The sequence below is a fragment of the Chiloscyllium plagiosum genome, unplaced genomic scaffold (assembly GCF_037043375.1).
Source record: "Chiloscyllium plagiosum isolate Xiang-an unplaced genomic scaffold, Cpla_swu_hap1 HiC_scaffold_24, whole genome shotgun sequence".
Lineage (NCBI taxonomy): Eukaryota > Metazoa > Chordata > Chondrichthyes > Orectolobiformes > Hemiscylliidae > Chiloscyllium > Chiloscyllium plagiosum.
In genome coordinates, this window is record NW_028270162.1 from 43,808,317 (window position 1) to 43,820,657 (window position 12,341).

A 12,341-nucleotide genomic window follows, 5' to 3' on the forward strand; every position below is an offset into this window, starting at 1 on the left:
CATGCTGAGTGAAAGCAAATGTTATAACTGTGGAGGGAGGAATCCCAGCCTAAGGCCGGGATTTTAACCATTTTACACAAGAATTTTAATACAAGTGTCGGACAATAATCCCAGGTTCCTTCTGTAGCCACAAGTGAAATCTAACTCTGATTTTAGCTGAGAAGGTAGGTGTATTGGTGTTGGGATGTCATGTTGCAGTTGTAGAGAATATTCGTGAGGCTCCTTCAGGAGTACTGTGTCCACTTTAGGTCTCCCTGTTATAGGAAAGGTGTTATTATACTGGAGGGTGTTCAGAAAAGATTTACCAGGATGTTGCCAAGAATGGAGTGTTTGAGTTATAAGGAAAGGCTGGGACCTTTTTAAATGGAACATAGGAGTTTGAGGAGGTGACCTTACAAAGGTTCATAAAATAATGAGGAGTATAGATACGGTGACTGGCAGGTATCTTTTCACGAGGGTGGGGGACTTTCAAGACTGGGGCATATTGTTAAGATTAGAGGAGAAATATTTAAAAACGACATGGGGCAATTTTTTTTTTACACAGAGTGGTTCCAGAGGAAGTAATGGATGCAGGCAAAGTTACAACATTTAAAAGACATGTGGATAAGTACATGAATAAGAAATGTTCGCAGAGATATGGGCCAGGAGCAGTCAGGTAGGACTAGTTTAGTTATGGTTGGCATGGACTGGTTGGACCAAAGGGTCTTTTTCCATGCTGTATGATTCTATTAGATAAGGATACATTAAGGATTGGAGAGGAATCCCTATTGATAAGAATACTGTGTGTTCCTGCTCTGGTGCAGAGCCACATTTTAAAGTGCCTAAAAGAAGAATAATTACTTTATTTTAAAATGTGACAAAACTATGTGCTCTAATTCTGTGAATTTAAGAGAGACTTCTGCATTTAGTATTTTATCCATGGAACGACATATGGAGTTTAATTTAGATAAATGTGAGGTGCTGCATTTTGGAAAAGCAAATCAGAGCAGGACTCATACAATTAATGGTAAGGTCCGTGGGAGTATTGCTGAACAAAGAGACCTTGGAGTGCAGGTTCATAGCTCCTTGAAAGTGGAGTTTCAGGTAGATAGGATAGTGAAGAAGGCATTTGGTATGCTTTCCTTTATTGGTCAGAGTATTGCGCATAGGAGGTCATGTTGCGGCTGTGCAGGACATTGGTTCGGCCACTTTTGGAATATTGCATACAATTCTGCTCTCCCTGCTATAAGAAGGATCTTCTGAAATTTGAAAGGGTTCAGAAAAGATTTGCAAGATTTGCCCAGAGGGCAATTTTAGAGTCACCACATTGCTGTGGGTCTGGATTCACATGTAGGCCAGACCATGTAAGATCGGCAGTTTACTTCCCTAAAGGACAGTAGTGAGCCAGATGGGGTTTTTTGCCCCAATAATTGGCAATGGATTGACAGTCATTCCATATTATTTTATATTGAATTCAACTTCTATCATCTCTGGTGGGATTCATCCCTAGATCCCCAGGACATTACTGAGTTTTCTGGATTAATAGTCTCGTGATAATACCACTAGGCCATTGCTTCCACCTGTGTGCCACACTCCATATGTCTCTCTAAGAATGCGAGGGATGGAGTGGCTCATTCAGCGATTATGAGGTTAAGATTATGTGCTACATTATAATTTTTCAATTATCTCTGTTCCAAACATGAACATTTACTCAGAAACACACATGGAATACTGTGTCTAGTTCTGGTCGCCCACTTATAGGAAGAACATTATCAAGTTGGAGAGGGTTCAGAAGAGATTTACCAGGATGTTGCTGGCAATGAAAGCTTTGAGTTATGAAGGGAGGTTGGACAGGCTGGGACTTTTTTCACTGGAGCGTAAGTGGTGGAGAGGCGATCTGATAGAAGTTTATAAAATATTGAGAAGTATAGATAGAGTTAATGGGAGTTGTCTTTTCCCTAGGATGGGGGATTTCAAGAGTAAGAAGCACGTTTTTAAGGTGAGAGGAGAGAGATTTTAAAAAGATATGAGGGGGAAATGTTTTATACAGAAGGTGGTTCGTATGTGGAATGAACTTCCTGAGGAAGTGGTGGGTGTGGGTACAATTACAACATTTAAAAGACATTTAGATATGTACATGAATAGGAAAAGTTTGGAGGGATATGGGCCAGGAGCAGGCAGGTGGGACTAGTTTTAGTTTGGGATTACTTTCGGCATGGACTGGTTGGACCACAGTGTCTGCTTCTGTGTTCTGGATCAGTGGTGCTGGAAGAGCACAGCAATTCAGGCAGCATCTCGTCGGATGCTGCCTGAATTGCTGTGCTCTTCCAGCACCACTGATCCAGAATCTGGTTTCCAGCATCTGCAGTCATTGTTTTTACCTGCTTCTGTGTTGTATAACTATAAACAAAATAATGATTAGTCCATATTTTTGATGTTAGTTCTCCAGGATGCATAGATATCAGTTAGGGATTTGGGATAAAAAGCCCAAAATAATAATAATTTAGGATTTGAAATTACATGTAAACTTATCTCAGATAAGCAAATACAAAAAATACACTCCAGGATTGGCTGATCTAATAGGTAATTGACATCTTGGGGAACCAGTCAAGATATGACAAGAAGTGACATTGTGATGACCATCATTCTCAAGAAATCAATGAGAAACTGAAACCAATCTCTTATCCTGCATTGTCCAAATCAATCCAATTTCAGAAACATCCCATTCATGCCCGGGGGCCATGTCTTGAGAAAGGTTAATGAATACCCCATTTTAGCAGCATTGTGTGCAAGTCAGGGAAGGAAAGCAAGAATTAGACAAACTGTGTTCAACTGAATGCAAACATAGACCAAACACTGTCACCAGAAACAGAGAACCATTGCACTAAAGGAAACTGAGTGTTTCCACTGCCTTTGTTACATGTTGTATCTTATATTCATTGTAATCAACTGTGACAACATATTCCCACTGTGTGGTTGCTGCTAGGGGACTAAAGGTCTGCCCTAAGCTTCAGAACTCATTTGAAGCATTAAATCTTACAGAGTCAACAAATTGACAACTTGATCATCAGTCCAAAGTTTGTCAACATTAGTTCCTGAGTGCACAAAGACATCATAAAGTTTGGGCTATGTTTTCCTTCATGGAGGCAACGAATGTTAGGAGAAAGTGAGGACTGCAGATGCTGGAGATCAGGGTTGAAAATGTGTTGCTGGAAAAGCGCAGCAGGTCAGGCAGCATCCAGGGAGCAGGAGAATCGACATTTCGGGTATGAGCCCTTCTTCAGGAATGTTAGGGTGACTTCACCATTTTAGCCATTTTCAGTTTGAGCTTCGAGCTCTTCAAACATAGATGTACGTTAAAGCAGATACACAGTAAATCTCTGCTCTGATCGAACAATGGGTTGTAACCCCATCCTAGAGAGAATGTGTCTACTGAAATAAGTGTCCATTCTGAGAGAAATGAATAGTCAAGGAGCTGCTTGACATTTGAAGAAATGCACAAAATATGAGCAGACATAGACCATTCAGTCCCTCAAGCCCGCCCTGCTATCCAATATAATCATGGATGGTCGGTTTTGGTTTTGAATTCTATGTTCTCATCGACCTGCACTTGATTCCCTTTCCTGATAACAATATCTATCTAGCTCTGTCTTAACAGTTTTCAATGACCCTACTATGCTGATTTCTCAAGAAGAGAGTTCCAAAGTCACACAAACCTGTGAGAGGAAGAAGTTCTTGACTCTGTCCTGAAAGGGTAACCTCTTATTTTAAAGTTGTGCCCTCCAGTTCTGGATTAATTAAGAAGAAACATCATTTTAACGTCAACCTTGTCAAGCCCATTCAGGATTGTATAGATTTCATTCAAGTCACACCTTACTCTGCTGAACTCCAGTGAAAACAAGCCCGGCCTATTCAATCTTCCTTAAAACAGCTCAATCATTTCATGTATCCAGATAGTAGCTTTCCTCTGAATAACCTCCAACATATTTATATCCTCCAGGTATCTACATCAGGATTCAGTGATTTCATAACACTTATGCAATCATTGTTTGTAATCCATTCATCTTCACACAAGAACTGCACTATTTTATCCCCACAATGCAGTAAAATGCCCTAAAATAGGTGTGTTATCAATTAAAATTTGACAAAACCTCATAAGATATTTTTTTTCCTTCAGTTATTCAGAGGATATAGCATCATTGGCTCAGCTAACATTCTTTACCCGTTCCTAATTGCCCTTGAGTGGCTGCCCTCTTGAACCACAGCAGTCTGTAATAGGAAGGTATACCCACGTTGATCAGTGCTAATAGAAGAGATGAAGAGAACTTGTAAAATTGGCTGATGCTGGATAGCTTTAAAGGAGAAGAAAGAGCTAGAGAGACAGGGAGGTTTAAGGAAGCAAATCCTGGGTTTAGGCCTTTACTCACTGAAAACATGGTATCAATCAAATTGGAAGAGAAAGTGAGGACTGCAAATGCTGGAGATCAGAGCCGAAAATGTGTTGCTGGAAAGGCACAGCAGGTCAGGCAGCATCCAAGGAGCAGGGGAATCGACGTTTCAGGCATGAGCCCTTCTTCAGGAATGAGGAAGGTGTGCCAACCAGGCTAAGATAAAAGGTAGGGAGGAGGGACTTGAGGGAGGGGCGCTGGAAATGCGATAGGTGGAAGGAGGTAAAGGTGAGGGTGTTAGGCCGGAGTGGGGTAGGGGCGGAGAGGTCAGGAAGAAAATTGCAGGTTAGGAAGGCGGTGCTGAGTTCGCTGGTTGGGACTGAGACAAGGCAGGGGGAGGGGAAATGAGGAAACTGGAGAAATCTGAGTTCATCCCTTGTGGTTGGAGAGTTCCTAGGCGGAAGATGAGGCGCTCTTCCTCCAGCCGTCGTGTTGCTATGGTCTGGCGATGGAGGAGTCCAAGAACCTGCATGTCCTTGGTGGGGTGGGAGGGGGAGTTGAAGTGTTGAGCCACGAGGTGGTTGGGTTGGTTGGTCCGGGTGTCCCAGAGGTGTTCTCTGAAACGTTCCGCAAGTAGGCCTATCACCCTCCCCTTTACGTCCTTCCACCTATTGCATTTCCAACGCCTCTCCCCCAAGTCCCTCCTCCCTACCTTTTATCTTAGCCTGCTTGACACACTTTCCTCATTCTTGAAGAAGGGCTCATGCCCGAAATGTCGATTCTCCTGCTCCTTGGATGCTGCCTGACCTGCTGCGCTTTTCCAGCAACACATTTTCAGCAGTATCAATCAAATTGGCAGACATGCAAGAGTCCAGAGACCTTAGAGGGTTGTAGAACTACAGGGAGTCAAAACGATGGGAGGAGTGAAGACCATGGAGGAAGCTGTAAACAAAGATGAGAATGATCAGATCGAAGAGTTGCTAGCTCAAGAATCCTTGTCTTACAACTAACATTGATAAAAGATTTGTAGTTGAATTGCTGGTTTCCTGAATGAGGATGATGTAGCCTCAAAGTACCCTTGTAGTGAATACAGCAGTACATCTATATTCAGCACAAAGAACCATTTGAAAAGTTGCTCTTGCTCGCTGTTTCCTGAGGCTTCTCAACCTACCTATTAAGACCAGCACTGTGACCGCTGGTGCTCTGTACAGACTCTCAAATATCATAGTCAATCTGAAAAAGTACCATCATAATTTTAAAGAAATGATTGATTAGTTTAAAGCAGGTTACTTCAGAGCACCACAGACACAAGTTGTTGATTTCCATGAGCATTGGTATAAAGGGGTTAAAAGGGATTCTGCCAAAGAACAAATGATATGTGTTATTAGATTAATTTCCTTAATCAATGTTAATATATTATGCCTCAGTGCTACTGTAGCAATACTTCTGAACAGTGAAGTGCTTGGGGCACTCTGAAACCTCTTAGATCGACTGATTTATTTGTTTGATTTCTTTCTTCCTTCAGTAATAATGTCCTGTCAGCTGTGTGGACCCATGATTTATTGCTCAGATGTGTTTCTGATGTTTATTTTAAAAGAACTTTTATTTTTACTGTCTGCTGCAGTAGATAATGAAGCAATAGTTTGAAAGGTTTGTTTATGATGAATTTAACTAATCTTAAACCAGCTACAACAATTTTGCTCCCTGATCTGATTTAGTTCTTTAACTTAATCCATTTGGTGACTTCTGCTCAGATGGGTTTGGGGAAGAAGTTCAGGATATTGCTTTTACTTTCTCTCCCTCTCAAAAAGAAAGGTATAATACACTTCTTTTATTCTGCTTTATTTTTGCAGTGAGTGCCTACCTCAGAAACAAACACTTAGGAACAACTGATCCATGCCATTGGTTTTATTGCTCCTTATCACCTTATTTTTTCCAATTTTGTTCATATTTTCCCCTCCATTGGGGCAAACATTAGGCCTTAATTCCTGAGGTGAAATGGAGACTTGTTCATGGGGCTAGAGTAGATCATAAGACCATAAGACATAGGAGCAGAAATTAGGTCATTCAGCCCATTGAGTCAGCTGCACCGTTCAATCATGGTTGATAAGCTTCTCAACCCCATTCTCCCATTTTCGCCCTCTAACCTTTGATCCCCCTTGATAATCAAAAACCTATCTATCTCTGTCCTAAATATAACTCAGTGAGTTGGCCCCCATCGTCTTCTGTGACAATGAATTCCATAGAGTACAGGCAACATCAACTTGACATCCTTGTGTAAAGCTGGCCTAAGGACAGTCTTCTGTTATAAAAACTGTCTGATCTTCATTTCCATTGAAATTCAAAGTTAGGTGACATCTAAAATGTGTCCAATTCACACTGTCAGAGTTAACACCCGGGCAGTGAGTTGGATATTCATTTCAAGTAATCAAGACGTGACTCCTCAACAATCAGGCTCCTTACCACAGCAATATTTGAAGGGGCAATTTATGGTAATAATTTCAGGTTAATTTTCCTTTACTTACATTGCATATTTCCCAAGAAGTGAGCTTGGGATCCAGCAGTATATATCAGCTTGGTTACTCTATCAGTCACAGGCACTAACATCTGGATGGTGCAACTCAAGAACTCGAAAGAGGGTTCAGAATTGAATCTCATTCCTGAAGAAGGGTTCATGCCCGAAACGTCGATTCTCCTGCTTTTTGGATGCTGCCTGACCTGCTGCGCTTTTCCAGCAACACATTTTCAGCTCAGAATTGAATAGTTTTGTTATAACACTGGCATTTTTTGGATTATATTCATATTATATTCATTTTGAGGCAATTTTATTGAAAAATGCTTCAAAATCATAAAGATATGAATATCACACGGAGCACTGATGATCAGGCAACTAACATTATGCAGCATCCCTCAATGAAAAATATAATTGACAAACTGATTTATTTCAATTCAGTGTGTCCTTTACTTTATACAGAAGCCAAGTCCTTCCAATCCAGTTTGTGTTTTACCTTTTAAATTACAGACAACAGATCACATCCATTCAGTATACTATCTTAATTTAAACTGAGATTGAAGATGTCCAGTTATCTGAATGATTCAGACAGGCTGCAGCCTTCCACCTTGATTGCTTTACTTATCCATCAGAAAGACTGGCACTGACCCTCCAGCTCAATGTTATTTGAAATATTTTAGTCCACATAACGCACCACAAAATAATCAGGTTCTTCTTGACTCAGATATCTGAAGTTTATTTGCAACATGAACTATTCACAAGGCTACGATATGACAGATTTACACAAACAGTCTGGATTTCATCCTTATTGATGTTATTATTCATTACACACCCACATTGAGTCCAACAACACTGACCCCATCTCTCTCTCCCTCTCTCTCTCACACACACACTGGGTACAGGTCTTTATACTGGAATGCCACATGTCATGATGCTCTCTAACTGTCTTAAGTACACAGGTCTATCTGGTCTGGATTTGGTGTCATAATACAACATCTCATTTTTGCCCTTTAAAGAATGAGAACCCTTTTCTGATAAACATGTACACACATGCATATTTATAATATATACATAAAATATCCACACATAAATGTCTCTTTATAATCCAGTTAGTGCTTTAGTGAACATACTACCTGGTCAGATCCAGTCCTTAGAAAGTGATCACAATTTGATGGTGTAGCTTTCCTCTGTGATTTTGTCTGTTGTCACAAATAGGTGTGTATTATTTCTCACAGATGTGTCGTTGTGCCGGGTATAATATCTATAGGATGTACCAGAATGTTATCCTGTGTGAGAAATGGTTGATGAAGTGCAATTCAAATATGTAATTGATTTTTCATGAGACTTGGATGTTCGTCAATGATTGCACATTGTTCAGCACCATTCACAACTCCTCAGATACTGAAGTAGTCTGTGCTCAAGTGCAACAAGCTCTGGACAATATCCAGGCTTGGACCGATAAGGGGCAAGTAACATTCGTGCCACACAACTGCTGGACAAGGATCATCACCAATAAGAGACACATTAACCACCACCCCTTGACATTCAATGGTATTATCATCACTGAATCCCCCACTGTCAACGTTCTTGGTGTTACCATTGACCAGAAACTCAACTGGGCTCACCACATAAACACAGTGGCTACAAAAGCAGGTCAGAGACTAGGGATACTGTGGCGAGTAACTCACCTCCTGACACCCCAACGTCTATCCACCATCTGCAAGGTGCATGTCAGGAGTGTGATGGAATATTTTCCATTTACCCAGATGGGTGCAGCTCCAACAACACTCAAGAAGCTTGATTGGCACTACATCTACAAATATTCGATCCCTCCACCACCAGCGCTCAGTAGCAGCAGTGTGTACTATCTACAAGATGCACTGCAGAAATTCACCAAAGATCCTTAGGCAGCATCATCCAAACCCACAACCACTTCCACCTAGAAGGACAAGGGCAGCAGGTACTTGGGAACACCACCACCTGCAAGTTCACCTCTAAGCCACTCACCACCCTGACCCAGAAATATACCACCATTTCTTCACAGTTGTTGGGTCAAAATCCTGGAATTCTCTCCCTACCTGCATTGTAGGTCAACCCACAGCAAGTGGACTGCAGAGATACAAGAAGGCAGCTCACCACCACCTTCTCAACGTCATATAGGGATGGGCTATCAATGCTGGCCAGCCAGTGACGTCCAACTTCCACAAATGAATTAAATATAACTTGACTATAGTTCATTACCTCATCTTCTGACTTGGCTGGACACGACACTATAATATCCTTCCATGAATATATGAAAATCACAAAACATGCATCTTGCCTTGGTTCCAATTGGGATAACTCGTGCTCATTTATCATTCTCTTGAATCATTCTGTCTCTTCTTTCCAGTAAATGTTGTGCACACATTGTTGGATAGTGAGGGAGGGGAGGTGTGTGAACCTGTCTTTCAAACATGAGAACTGCCCGCAAGTGAATGCCACAGCTTCGAGGAGTAGCATATAGCTGTCCAAAAACCTTTTCTGTTGAAGGGCTCTGGCCCGAAACATTGATTTTCCTGCTCCTCAGATGCTGCCTGACCTGCTGTGCTTTTCCAGCAACACACTCTCAACTCTGATCTCCAGCATCTGCAGACCTCACTTTCTCCCTGTCCAAAAACCCTGTCAAATCACTTTACATTTAGTGATCATGGATTTTACAGTATAGCGTATTCTGCAAGCCCATTCGACTGAGGGAAATGAGAAAAAGAGGTCAGATGTTGAAAATCCCATTTTGTGTCTTGGAAAGGTGCATTAATGTCCTGTGGATCATCATCAGATACAATTTGTTGAGTTATACTGAACAAACTAAATATGGCAGTCAATGTGTCAATAACCATTCCAGTAGTGGTATCTTTGATTTGTTGCACGGAAAGAAATTTGGTAAAATGATCAGTCACTGGAATGTAATTGCGTCCATAAGCATGGAAACTATCAGTCACAATCTTGCACCAAGGCTGAGAAGGAAGCTTGTGGTAAGCTATGAGGTTCTCTCAATTATTGTGGTTGATGGAATTGACATGTTTCACGTGGCATGTTTAGTTAGTTGATCAATATCATTATAATTGCCTGGGCACAATCTGCGTCCGCACACCTGTCTCTTGGTTTTTTCTGTGCCTGTCTTCCGAATGTGAATGTGGTCTAATATAACTTTACATGTAGCAGGCACCATTACAATTTATTTGCCCTTAAATGTTAGTTTCTTGGAAGATCCAAATGGACATAGTAAATCAAGGACATCACAGGTGCGTTCAGGCCGGCCATTTTTGAGCTGTTGCAGCTGGTCATCATTGACATAGCTTGTTGAACCCATTCTGTTTGGCTGTGAGCAAAACGTATCAGATTGATGACACAGTCTGGAACCCTTAGTGTTGCAAATGATAGTTGCGTCACGTCATGGATCAAAATGATACGTGGATCTGAGCACACTGATAGAACATTAATAACTGATCCATCTTTGTTTATGCTGCATTTGAGGATCCAAATTGGCATTTAAGTTGAATGAAGCCAATGCTTGAGATGTTAGGCCTGTTGTGAGCACTTAGCTTATTTTGTGTAGACTGTACCACATTGTGCAAATTTCCTGATCTTCCTCAAGCAGGATGGGTGAAGGGATGATGCTTTAGACAATAGACAATAGACAATAGACAATAGGTGCAGGAGTAGGCCATTCAGCCCTTCGAGCCTGCACCGCCATTCAATATAATCATGGCTGATCATTCCTAATCAGTATCCTGTTCCTGCCTTATCTCCATAACCCTTGATTCCACTATCTTTGAGAGCTCTATCCAACTTTTTCTTAAATGAATCCAGAGAGTGGGCCTCCACTGCCCTCTGGGGCAGAGCATTCCACACAGCCACCACTCTCTGGGTGAAGAGGTTTCTCCTGAGCTCTGTCCTAAATGGTCTACCCCGTATTTTTAAGCTGTGTCCTCTGGTTCGGCACTCACCCATCAGTGGAAATATGTTTCCTGCTGCCAGAGTGTCCAATCCTTTCATAATCTTATACATCTCAATCAGATCCCCTCTCAATCTTCGAAACTCAAGGGTATACAAGCCCAGTCGCTTCAGTCTTTCAGTGTAAGGTAATCCTGCCATTCCAGGAATTGACCTCGTGAACCTGCGCTGCACTCCCTCAATAACCAGAATGTCTTTTCTCAAATTTGGAGACCAGAACTGCACACAGTACTCCAGGTGTGATCTCACCAGGGCCCTGTACAGCTGCAGAGGCACCTCTTTGCTTCTATACTCAATCCCTCTTGTTATGAAGGCCAGCATGCTATTAGCCTTCTTCACTATCTGCTGTACCTGCATGCTTACCTTCATTGACTGGTGTACAAGAACACCCAGATCTCTCTGTACTGCCCCTTTACATAAATTGATTCCACTGAGGTAGTAGTCTGCCTTCCTGTTCTTGCTACCAAAGTGGATAACCATACATTTATCAACATTAAACTGCATCTACCATGCATCTGCCCACTCACCTAACTTGTCCAGATCACCCTGTACTGAAAGTCTGTTGCTGGAAAAGCGCAGCAGGTCAGGCAGCATCCAGGGAACAGGAGAATCGACGTTTCTGACTCCCTCGTCAGAAGACCACTCCCTCCGTGACTCCCTCGTCAGAAGACCACTCCCTCCGTGACTCCCTCGTCAGATCCACATCCCCCACCAACCCAACCTCCACTCCCGGCACCTTCCCCTGCAACCACAGGAGGTGCAAGACTTGCGCCCACACCTCCCCCCTCACTTCCCTCCAAGGCCCCAAAGGAAACTTCCATATCCGCCACAGATTCACCTGCACCTCCACACACATCATCTATTGCATCCTCTGCACACGATGTGGCCTCCTCTATATTGGGGAGACAGGCCGCCTACTTGCGGAGCGTTTCAGAGAACACCTATGGGACACCCGGACCAACCAACCCAACCACCCTGTGGCTCAACACTTCAACTCCCCCTCCCATTCCATCAAGGATATGCAGGTCTTTGGACTCCTCCATCGCCAGACCACAACAACATGACGGTTGGAGGAAGAGCGCCTCATCTTCCGCCTAGGAACCCTCCAACCACAAGGGATGAACTCGGATTTCACCAGTTTCCTCATTTCCCCTCCCCCCACCTTGTCTCAGTCAAATCCATCGAACTCAGCACCGCCTTCCTAACCTGCAATCTTCTTCCTGATCTCTCCACCCCCACCCCAGTCTGACCTATCACCCTCACCTTGACCTCTTTCCACCTATCACATTTCCGACGCCCCTCCCACAAGTCCCTCCTCCCTACCTTTTATCTTAGCCTGCTGGACAAACTTTCCTCATTTCTGAAGAAGGGCTTATGCCCGAAACGTCGATTCTCCTGTTCCCTGGATGCTGCATGACCTGCTGCGCTTTTCCAGCAACACATTTTCAGCTCTGATCTCCAGCATCTGC